An 11163-nucleotide genomic window follows, 5' to 3' on the forward strand; every position below is an offset into this window, starting at 1 on the left:
TTTGGACAGCCTTTTAAAAATGTCAGAATGATAAACAATCCTAAGGTAGCCAGTGAAGGCTTACGAATGAATGAGCGCCTCTTTCGTCTTGGTCTTCATACACAGCCACAGACTATAGTATCTGTACACTGACCCTACCCAGGCCCCCTACAGATACGTGACATTAGGTGAGAAAGGGTGACTCCCTCGGGGCCAGAACTTGTCAACAAGCTCAGCCAATCTTCTTTGTTCATAAAAGAGCAGGAGTGGATCATATAAACCCAGTCCTAACTCTCTCCAGAACCAAAGTTGGGAGAGGGCCAGCCGCCAAGTGAACTGTACGTTACTGCCCCGGCGGCAACGCTATGAGTAATTTCAGAGTTTGCGTTTGGCACATCTCTACCAGATTCAGGTTCGGTTTTGGTGATTCAAATACAGCTAGAGTCGAGTACCTGTGTACTTTCAGAAGAAAACACCTGCAGCCAGGATTGCTTTCAAGTTCATAGTGACATTAAAAGATGCTTCGGGGACTCAGCTGGTGGTGCAGTGGTTAAGAATCCACCTGCCAATGCGGGGGACATGGGTTCGATCCCTGGTCCAGGAAGATCCCACATGCCCCGGAGCAGCTAAGCCCGTGCGCCACAGCTACTGAAGTCGGCATGCCTAGAGCCCGTTAGCCACAACTACTGCAGCCCGTGCGCCTAGAGCCCGTGCTCCGCAACGAGAAGGCACCGTGGTGAGAAGCACACACACTGCAACGAAGAGTAGCCCCCACTCACCGCAACTAGAGAAAGCCCGCGTGCAGCAACGAAGACCCGACGCAGCCGAGAAAAAAAAGATGCTTCGTAAGTTCCCACAGTTCAATGTGGGGCAGGCCTTTTAAAAAGCTAATATACGTTATGTTAAAGATGAAAACCGGACTTCCCTGGCGGTCCAGTGGTTAAGACTTCACGCTTCCAATGCAGGGGGTGCAGGTTCAAACCCTGGTCAGGGAACTAAGATCCTACGTGATGCGTGGTGCAGCCAAAAAAGATGAAAACCCCCCATCCGGTGTGTGTTTAGGAAGAAAAAGTTCCATTTAGTTTGGCTTTTTGCAGCAATCTGAGAAATGAGAAATGTGGGCATGTCACAGGAAAGTGTAAGCCGGTGGATGCCGTGTGCCATGCTCAACCTCACTGGGATGGGTGAGCCAAGACCGGAGCTAATTAACTCCCACTTAATCTTAGACTCAGCACCTCTGTGACACATTCCTTGATTCCACCAGCAAGTGTCCCTTTTCTGCGTTTTCAAAACACCCCACGTTCCCGCCATCCCAGCAGGTATCACACTTCTAATTTTTGTACATGTCAGTGTCCCTCGATAAAACTGGGTTCTTTTAGGGCAGGGGCTCTTTCTCTTCAATTCCTGATCCCAAAGCACCTCTGTGCTGTGAACATTAACCCCTAGGAAGCAGCAGACATTCCACGGGTCTTTCAACACTACCTTTATTTTTATTTTTTAAATTAGAGTATCGTTGATTTACAATGTTGTTAGTTTCCGCCGTACAGCAAAGTGAATCGGCCATATATATATACATATATGCACTCTCTTCTAGACTCCATTCCCATATAGGTCATCACAGAGCACCGAATAGTGCTCCTGTGCTATGCAGTAGGTTCTCATTAGTTATCTTTTATATATAGTAGTCAACACTACGTTTCTTCTCTCAAATGAATGAACTATGCTTTTGCCACTAGGTGACGCTCTTGTCCCACTCTTTTAAAGTTTGCCTCTTTTTCTCGTCAGTGTGAGGGAGGGAGCTGGTTTTCACACTCGCAGGAAAATGGGGCGTTCCACGGCCCTCTGATTGGCCTTCAAAGCTGCACGTGATAGGAACTAATACAAGGTGTGTATCCAAAATGAGATGCCACCCTGACCACAGAGCCCTGACTCCTGCCTGCTGAACTCCTCAATTACCAGCCGGAAGCCCGGTCTTCTTGGCCAGTGTTTATCTGGCCGGCTTGTCTCGGCTGCAGGAGGAAACTGAATATCCTGTTTGGAATGAACAGAAAAGGGCTCCTGGGATGAGTCAACTGGGGTCGGGTGAGGAGGTAGACAAGATGGAAAGGGGAACAAGAGAGACCAGCCTTTCCCCTTTTGACACACACGCGGCCTGATTTATTATAACTATTGCATACTTTGGGAGGCCCCGAGCCCTACTTCCCAGTCTTCTGCCCAGTACAGATATTTGCTGCATCACCCCTAAATCCACTCGAAGCTTCCATATCTGCACCTTCTGCCTGTGACTCCAATAGACATTTAGTCGTGGAATTGAGATTCATAAAAGCTTGCAAGACTGATCCAAGATTTGACTGACAGCAGATGCTGCGTGTGTGTGCACGCAGCAGATTGAGGGGGAAGAGTGGAAATTTCATCAGCACAGGCTTCTTTCTGACAACATGGATTTCTGTGCAGACTAACTTTTCCTTGAACCCTGGAAATACACTCAATCCAATATATTGTGCGCAGGCCAAAGGGGCAGTAAGTTGAAACCTGCTATGGAAGCAAAGTGACTGTATAGTCAGGTTATTGTCAAAATCAGGACACTTTTTAGGGGAAAGAGGAGTATGTTTTGTAATTACACTGAGACAACCAGCATAACACGAGACTGTCCTGGGCAAGCGGGGATGGATGGTCACTACATACCAGGCATTGCCAAGGCCCTACAACCAGCTTTTCATCAGATTTCACTTGAATGAGGTTATTTGTTCGATCTATTTTTCTTCCTCTTGACAGGAAAGAAGAAAACGCCTTTGGTTTCCTAGTGTGTGAAGTGACTGCTTTGGGCCCTGCTAATTTCCCTCAGAACGTCACCAAGTCTGACTTGGCTGATGGAGACTTTGGTGCGAGGCATCACCGACAGCATGAAAAGGTGCTGATTTCTACTCTTTGTTAGTTTCGACTTTTCTCATGTCTGTTCTTGATTCATTCTCACATCTGTGGCTGGGATTCTGTTCAGAATCCCAGGTACCTGAGGACAGTTGCCAAGAGACGTCTTCTTTTTGCCTTATGACTTTCATTCCCTCCAAGTGTGGGGCTAGAAGCCAAGTTTCCTGCCTCGTGCCTTCTTTGTTCTCATCTGTGGACACCTACTCTGCGTGATCATCTAGAGGAGTGGGTTTATTTGGAGCACTGTGACAAGGTGTGGTTCAAAGACCATCAACTGGATCAAAGGACCTGCGCTCAGAGCGCCTAGCACAGAGCCTGATGAATCGTAGGTGCTCGGTAAATGTGAGCCAACACCCAGTCAGACCGTCCTCAATGCAGGGCCGGGGAGCAGTGGAGGGGCGGCCTCTGTGGCCTTCTCGACCAGCAACGTGTCAGAGGAGGAGTTCCTTGCCTGGGGCTCCCAAGTCAAGCCTCCAGCAATAGGCGCTTGTACCGTTCGGAGCAAGTGGGAGCTACAAACACTGGGGCTTCTCTAGATTGAGGGTCTTTAGGCTAAGCTTCCTTCAGACCTAAGATGATTCCTTTGAGTCCCTGGAATCTGAGTAGGAAGGAAAGGATCTTATTCCTCCAGATGTGAAGGAGTAAGATTTTCCCCTAACTCAGAACTTGAAGGGAGAAGTAAGGAAATTGCGTAAAAGGGTAGAAACACGCTGGACTTTGGAGCTGGATAGCTGTGGGTTTGAACATCCACCCTTACCAGCACTTATTATCGTAGTCAAATTCACTTCAACACCTGGAGACTTATTTGCAAACTAGGCATAATGGTAACTAGCTGCAGGGTTGCCATGACAGCAAAATACTACATATCTTAAGCCCTGGCACAAAATAGGCTTTTATAAATGGAAACTATTATCACCTAGGATTATCTAACAGAACAGTAACACTCAGGTAGGTGGGGGAAATAGCTCTATGACTGGGAGCCCCCAGAAAGAAGATCCTAACATCATAAATCTTGAAAGAGAAAAAAGCCCTAAGACTATACCTGTGACCTATCTCAACTGGGCAGTTTATATCAGAAATCCTCTTATCCTGGGGCAAGTCAGATTATGTCAAATCTATGACTGGACTTGATCGATTGGTAGGGATTGCCTGAAGTGCAGTTGAGAAAGATTCTGATGCTGAGTCTGAACTCAGGGAAGCATGCCAGAATTGATTGATTAATGATGCCTGCCCTGGGTGCAGGACTGGGGTGGCACATAATTACCCTCTGTTCCTCACTGACCAATGCATAAGACTGCTCTTAACACAGGCAAGGGTCTGGACATCAAGAGCAGCGGTCTGGCTTTAGGTAGCTCAGGGGAAATAAATGGAAGGCAGTGATGCTCTAAAGGCTGATATAAAAGGAAAGGTGTGGAAGATCATGGGAAATCCTTGATAGTATGTTGGACAAATTTCAATGACTTCCTAAATCTAACCAGGAGCAGCCCAAAAGGGGTAGCCAGAAGTGCCTGAGAAATTACCTGAAAGAGTCAAGAGAAAATTACACGTTTAGTGCCCATGACTATACCAGCTGACATCACGCAATGCTGCACGGCCCTCCTCTCTGTGGTAGGGTCCGCAGGGGGCCACAAATGAGTCACAGTGGGCCAGGCGGGTAGACAGTTGCTAGCGGGTCCCTGTGTGGCTTGCCTGAAAGGGAATCAGCTACTAGGCTCCTGTTGACTGTCTCCTTGAAGCCAGATCTTCCCATGTTTAAAGAGAAGCTGGTTTGTGTGTGAAATGTCCATATTTTTAAAATTTGGATCAAATTAAAAAGACACACACATGCTATACAGGCCAAACAAAAGCCATCTGCAGGATGAATGAAATCAGCCAGTGTTTGACCTCCAGGGTCTAGGCTAAATCCAAAATCATGAGCTTTGCACTCTAGGCTCGGCATGACTAGACAATGACCTACCTTTCCAGTGGTCCTTCCTGCTCATGCCTTCAGCTAGCCACGAGTGGTTCTGGTTCCCAGGACACCTGAGGCACCTCCCTGCCCCTGCATCTTTGCTCTGCTGGCTCTGGAATTCCTTTTCTCCCAGCTCCTCCAGCTCTACCTTGAAAGTTCTACTCCTCTTTCTGGAAGTCTTCCCTGATTTGCCCCCAGCCAACGAATAATTAAATAATTACAAACAATCTACTCCCGCTGGACACTCTCAAAGTGTTATATTTCATCTCTTTGTTTTAATTTCTATTATTCTGACATGCCCTACCCATCAGAAGGCTTAGGAGAAAAGTGTTTTTTAATTAATTAATTAAAAGAAGAAAAAGATCGGGGCCATAAAAAGAGCACATCTTGCAGGGTCACTAAGAGCCCAAAGCAAGCTGCCCAGCCCACATCTCGTCTATGTCCTGATGATGGGCTTGGCCCAAGAAACCGGAAGCCAAAGAGAGAGACAGCTTCAGGTTTCTGCTTATAGGACAATTACTCAGCCATGCAGACTATGTCAGGCTTTGATGGCTTCTGCGAAATGCCAAGCATTTCTAAGGAAGCTATCATTAAAGTCAGCCTTTTGATCTCTATTCATCCAAAGCACGTTTCCACATCCCCGCCAAGAATTCTTCACATTAGCCCAGAGTGCTGTGTCTCCATCCTATGGTTAAGCCCTGGCAGCTTTTGCTACCACAGCACCAATAAAATGCAGCAGGAGAAGCCACGGTGACTCTGATGAAGCAGTCTGCTGGAGATAGCATGGCGACCAATGCACAAAGGCGCGTGTGTTTGTGTGGGAACCTTGGGGACGCTGTGGAGTATTGTGGAGGTGGGGTGGCTTTGCCAGGCCCTCATGGTGGCACCTCAGTGAGTGTCACTGGATGTTGTGGGTGCCCAGCTGCAGCCCTGAGCCCTCTCAGCACTGAGTGACAGGTGTAACTCAGATGTGACTTAAGCTCACCTGCTTGGGTGTCAGGGACGGTCAATCATGCTAGCAGTTTGCCCTGAAGTCTACCTTGCCTGCTGTGTGCCACATCCCCAGAACTTATTTGTACACTTTGACCAACATCTCCCAGTTCCCCACCCCCTTGAAGGCTCATTCTCTTAACTAACCCTTACTCTGCACTGTCTCCTGGGTGTCCTTCTGAGTTACTTAACATCTCGGAGTTCAGTTTTCTTGTTTGTGGAACAAAGACAATCACACTTTCTACATCATTGTTTTGAGGATTAAATAAGGTAGTGTATAGATTGGCACAACTTCTGGCACATTCTATGCTCTCAATAGCAAGTCTCAGGGCAGCCCCATCAACAGAAGAATGGATAAAGATGATGTGAGAGATCACACACACACACGCGCGCACACACACACAAACACACAAACACACACACACACACACACAGCGGAATACTACTCAGCCATAAAAAAGAAGGAAATTTTGCCATTGGCAGCAACCTGGATGGAGTTGGAGGGCAGTATGCTAAGTGAAATAAGTCAGAGAAAGACAAACACTGTGTGACGTCACTTACACGTGGAATCTAAAAATACAACAAACCAGTGAATACAACAAAAAAGAAGCAGCCTCACAGATACAGAGAACAAACTAGTAGTTACCAGTGGAGGGGGAGGGGCACTACAGGGGTGAGGGAGTGGGAGGTACAAACTATTGGGTGTAAGACAGACTGAAGGATGTATCGACATGGAGAATGCAGCCAATATTTTGTAATAACTATAAATGGAGTGTAACATTTAAAATTGTATAAAAAAATAAAAATTATTTTTTAAAGTCTCAGCGTATTTAACCTTCTCTCCCAGCCTTCATGAACAGCTTTCAGCATCTCAGGATGGAGTCTCAACAGCTCATAGACTTGAGTTCCTCAAAGGATGTTTTCCATTTGCCTTATAACCAGAACAAAACCAAATGGTTCCAAGAAGTGGGAGAAGTCCAGTCCGTGGAAGGTCTGTTGAGGACATATGAAGAGCCTGAACAGACAGGGAACTAGGCACAAGCTCTTTCCTCTCTCAGGGTAAAGAGGACAGTGTTCTGTGCCATTGTTTGCACAAGGAGAAAATTGCTGGTATGAGGTCACACAAAAGGAACTTGAAGGAATGAGAACTCCCAGGCTGTACATCTCAGCCTGCGTCAGCCCGAAGAACCCTGTGTCTCCTGGTTAGTGCCGACTCTTGTATTTTATTTTGTACCAAAAGGAACACAAGTTCTCTGTGACAGTTAGATAAACAACCCCAAGGCTTAGCAGAGGATGCTTAGATTTCCAAAATAATTTTTTTCTTAGCAAGGCAAAGGAAGCTAGAAAAAGAAAAAAGTCAGGTATGTTTCTTCTCTCCTGATGAAGAAAAAAAACTGCTCTGGAGGAATCCTCCAGATATTTGCAGGATGAGAGGATAAACCATTGAAATCACCCTGGGCCAAAAGCCTCCTGTTCTCATAGGACAATGCTCCCATTTTGTTTTGTTTTGTTTTTGTTGTTTTCTGCGGTGCGTGGGCCCTTCACTGTTGTGGCCTCTCCCGTTGCGGAGCACAGGCTCCGGACGCGCAGGCTCAGCGGCCATGGCTCACGGGCCCAGCCGCTCCGCGGCATGTGGGATCTTCCCGGACCGGAGCACGAACCCGCGTCCCCTGCATCGGCAGGCGGACTCTCAACCACTGAGCCACCAGGGAAGCCAATGCTCCCATTTTAAGGGAGGGATTCTGGTCAGAAAATGGAGAATGATTCTTTCTATTTGGAACAGAATGAGAATTGGGGAGTTGGTTCTGGTTTTAAAATTCATTCCATCCTCTTTTCCTCAGTCACCACGTGCAATTATTTATCCTCCATTCCATCTCCCCCAACCCTCCCCTCACCCACTCTTTTTTTTTTATTGAAGTACAGTTGGCTTACAGTGTTGTGTCAGTCGCTGCTGTACAGCAAAATGACAGCCACACACACATATATTCTTTTTTAAACATTCTTTTCCATTACGGTTCATTCCAGGAGATTAGATGTCGCTCCCTGTGCTATACAGTAGGACCTTGTTGTTTATCCATTCTAAATGTAATAGTTTGCACCTACCACACCCAAACACCTAGTCCAACCCTCTCCCTGCCCCCATCCCCCTTGACAAGCACAAGTCTCATCTCTACGTCTCCCTCACCCACTCCTGAAGTCTCCTCATCTCACTCATGCTGTGAGCTTGGGGGCACCCAGCTGGCCACCAAGACAGTCAGCTTCCAACCAAGTCCTAATGTCCAGGCCCAGTTTAACTTTGATCCCTACTGGTAGGGCTGGTGGACAAGAGGCAGCGATGGCTGTTAAGGCACCATCTGGAGTCAAGGCCACTTAGAGGCAGGCAACACCTAAACAAAATGCCGTCCGCTAAAAGAATTAAAGTGGAGTGTGGGGAAAGGGCTCGGGAGTGGGGAGGGATGGGTAGAGATGGCTGTTATCCGTCAGAAGTCTGGTGGTGCTATCTGATGTTTCAAGCTATGTACATGTTCTTGCTTTGATAAATATCAAGACTGTCGTTTTCTAGAGAAAAAGGTTTGGGAGGGCAGAGTGCCTAGCTTAGTAGATGTGAAATGTTTGAAATATCCAGAAAGCCTTGGACCAAATAGAAACTAAAGTTCCCACCCACGCAGTGGCTGTTCCTTGACACTTTCTTGAGGTGCAGCGGGAGCCTCCCAGACCCAGGAGACTCCTCCACGCCCATGGCTTCATCCCACAGCCTGCTCCACCCTAAGCCTGTCCTTTCCTTTTTTGGCCTTTTGAATATTCAACAGAGCCTAATTTAAAGGCCTTTCTTTGTAATCGCTGTGGCTGCCAGACGGTCCCTAATCTAAAAAGTACTTTGGATTCTGTCCAAAAGTTTGAAATCCCACGTATTGTGGTCAGTGCAAATGTTAGGTTGTTTTGACAACTGCATCTTAAGAGTAAGGACTAGCATTTTCAGGGTCCTTCGCTTGGCTTTCTGACTTACACAGACTTGGATGCCTGGCTGTATGTAAGGCTTTTAATATTTTTCAACTGAAGACCTAATATTTTTTCCTTGTCCTCAGGGAACAGTAAGGCATCCTTGAAATGACCTGAATTCAAAGCACTTGATGAAATTACTATGCTGATTATGTTCTGAAGGAAAGAATTTCTCTTCTCTGCAAAGATACAAACACATGCTGGATAAGCTTTTGTTTGGGAAGCTGTAAAGGAGATTCATGTCTGTTCAGATATTTGCACAAGTGACCTTTAAACTTTGTTCAAACCCTCAGATCCAATGGTTATAGGTCTCTAATCGGTTGTTTATACTCAAGGACCATGCAGGGTGGGGAGATGCAAACTCCTGGGGCTCTCCGAGGGGAGGTGAATTACATCAGACACTTTTTATCAGACAAAATTCCTAGAATTTTGAGCCCAAATGTTTAGCAAGCAGAGACACCTGTCTTAGAGCATGGAGGAAAGGCATTTCAGGTGCAAATAAATAAATTTAATGCATCAATGAAAATAACAAAGTACAGCTATACACAACAATATGATGATTCTTCTGGACACAATGTTGAGCAGAAAAAGCAGATATGAGTGAATTTGCACTTGATGGTGGCCAGACTGCTGTGTTCTTGTGAGAATTTACTGAGCTTAGGCTATGACCGTGCACTCTTTTGTATGTACATTATAGTTCAATACGTTTTTAACAGTACACCATGTGACTCTATTTGTTAGGTTCTCCCCAAAAAGCCAAAATCAAACTATTGATGTATCTTTTTGAATTACAGTTTTGTCCTGGTATATTCCCAGGAGTGGCATTGCTGGATCATATGGTAATTCTATTTTTAGTTTTCTGAGGAACCTCCATACCGTTTTCCACACTGACTGTACCAGTTTACATTCCCACCAACAGTGTAGGAGGGTTCCCTTTTCTCCACACCCTCTCCAGCATTTATTGTTTGTAGACTTTTTCATGATGGACATTCTGACCCATGTGAGGTGATACTGGGGACCTTCTGAAATGCAAGCTCTATATCTTGGCCTGGATGGTGCTTATACAAGCATTTGCTTTATAACTCTGCTAAACTGAATATATAAGTTTATATACTTAGACAAAATAATTTACTAGATTCAAATCAATCTAAATTTTTATCAGTAGGGGACTAAATTAATTATAATATAGTCATTTAATGTATTACAAACCATTAAAAATGAGGTAGCTGTGGTCCTTTATCTTTATAAGGATCTGATGTCCAAATTGTGTCCGAAAATGACAAAAGTCATGTTAGAAATGAATCTAGTATGATACCACTTACATATATAGCAGTCCCCCTCTTATCCATGGTTTTGCTTTCTGTGCTTTCAATTACCTGTGGTCAACTGCAGTCTGAAATATTAAATGGAAACTTCCAGAAATAAGCAATTCATAAGTTTTAAATTGCGCACTGAGTCGCGTGATGAACTCTTGCTCCGTCTGGCTCCTTCCCACCCAGTACAAGAATCATCCCTCTGTCCAAGGCCTCCACACTGTATATGCTCCCCAACAGTCACCTGATGGCCGTCTCAGTTATCAGATCAACTGTTGCAGTATCACAGTCCTGTGTTCAAGTAACCCTTATTTTACTTGATAATGGTCCCAAAGTGCAAGAGTAATGATGCTGGCAATTCAGATATTCTTACTGAACGTAATTTACAAATTAAACTTTGCCATCAGTATGTATGTATATATAGGAAAAAACATAGCATATATAGGGTTCAGTACTATCCATGGTTTCAGGCATCCACTGGTCTTGGAAGGCACCCCCCCAACGGATAAGTGGGGGACTACTGTATGCAGAAAATATCTCTAATCTTTGGAAAACAGACAAGAAACTAGTCGATGCCTTAAGACGGAGACTAGGAAGCAATCTTGTATCATGTGCATTTGTCACCATTCAAATAGAAAAGAGCATTTATTTTGAAAATGTTTGCTGATTGTACGGTTCTTGCCAGATTCTATGTCTAGGCTCACCTTTTTGTAAAGTACTTCAGCAAAAAAGAGGTACTGGCATTCAAATATAGCTGCCTGACCATGGCCATGTTCATTACACAAGGACTCTTCCAATCAAACATTTCTCAAGCACATATTTTGAGCCTGGTGCTGTTAGGCACTGTAAAAATAAAGGTAAATGGGACGAAACTGGAGCTCTCGTGGAGGACAGTGAGGAGGAAGAAGAAGGAAAGGAGACCATTTGGTGCCACTGGAAAGTCTCTTCGTGCAGCTGTTCAATTCTGCCGCTCTTTGTGTTCAGGAAATGCGGTTGGGTCAT

Source organism: Orcinus orca, chromosome 10 (genome assembly GCF_937001465.1).
Source record: "Orcinus orca chromosome 10, mOrcOrc1.1, whole genome shotgun sequence".
NCBI classification, from domain to species: Eukaryota; Metazoa; Chordata; class Mammalia; order Artiodactyla; family Delphinidae; genus Orcinus; species Orcinus orca.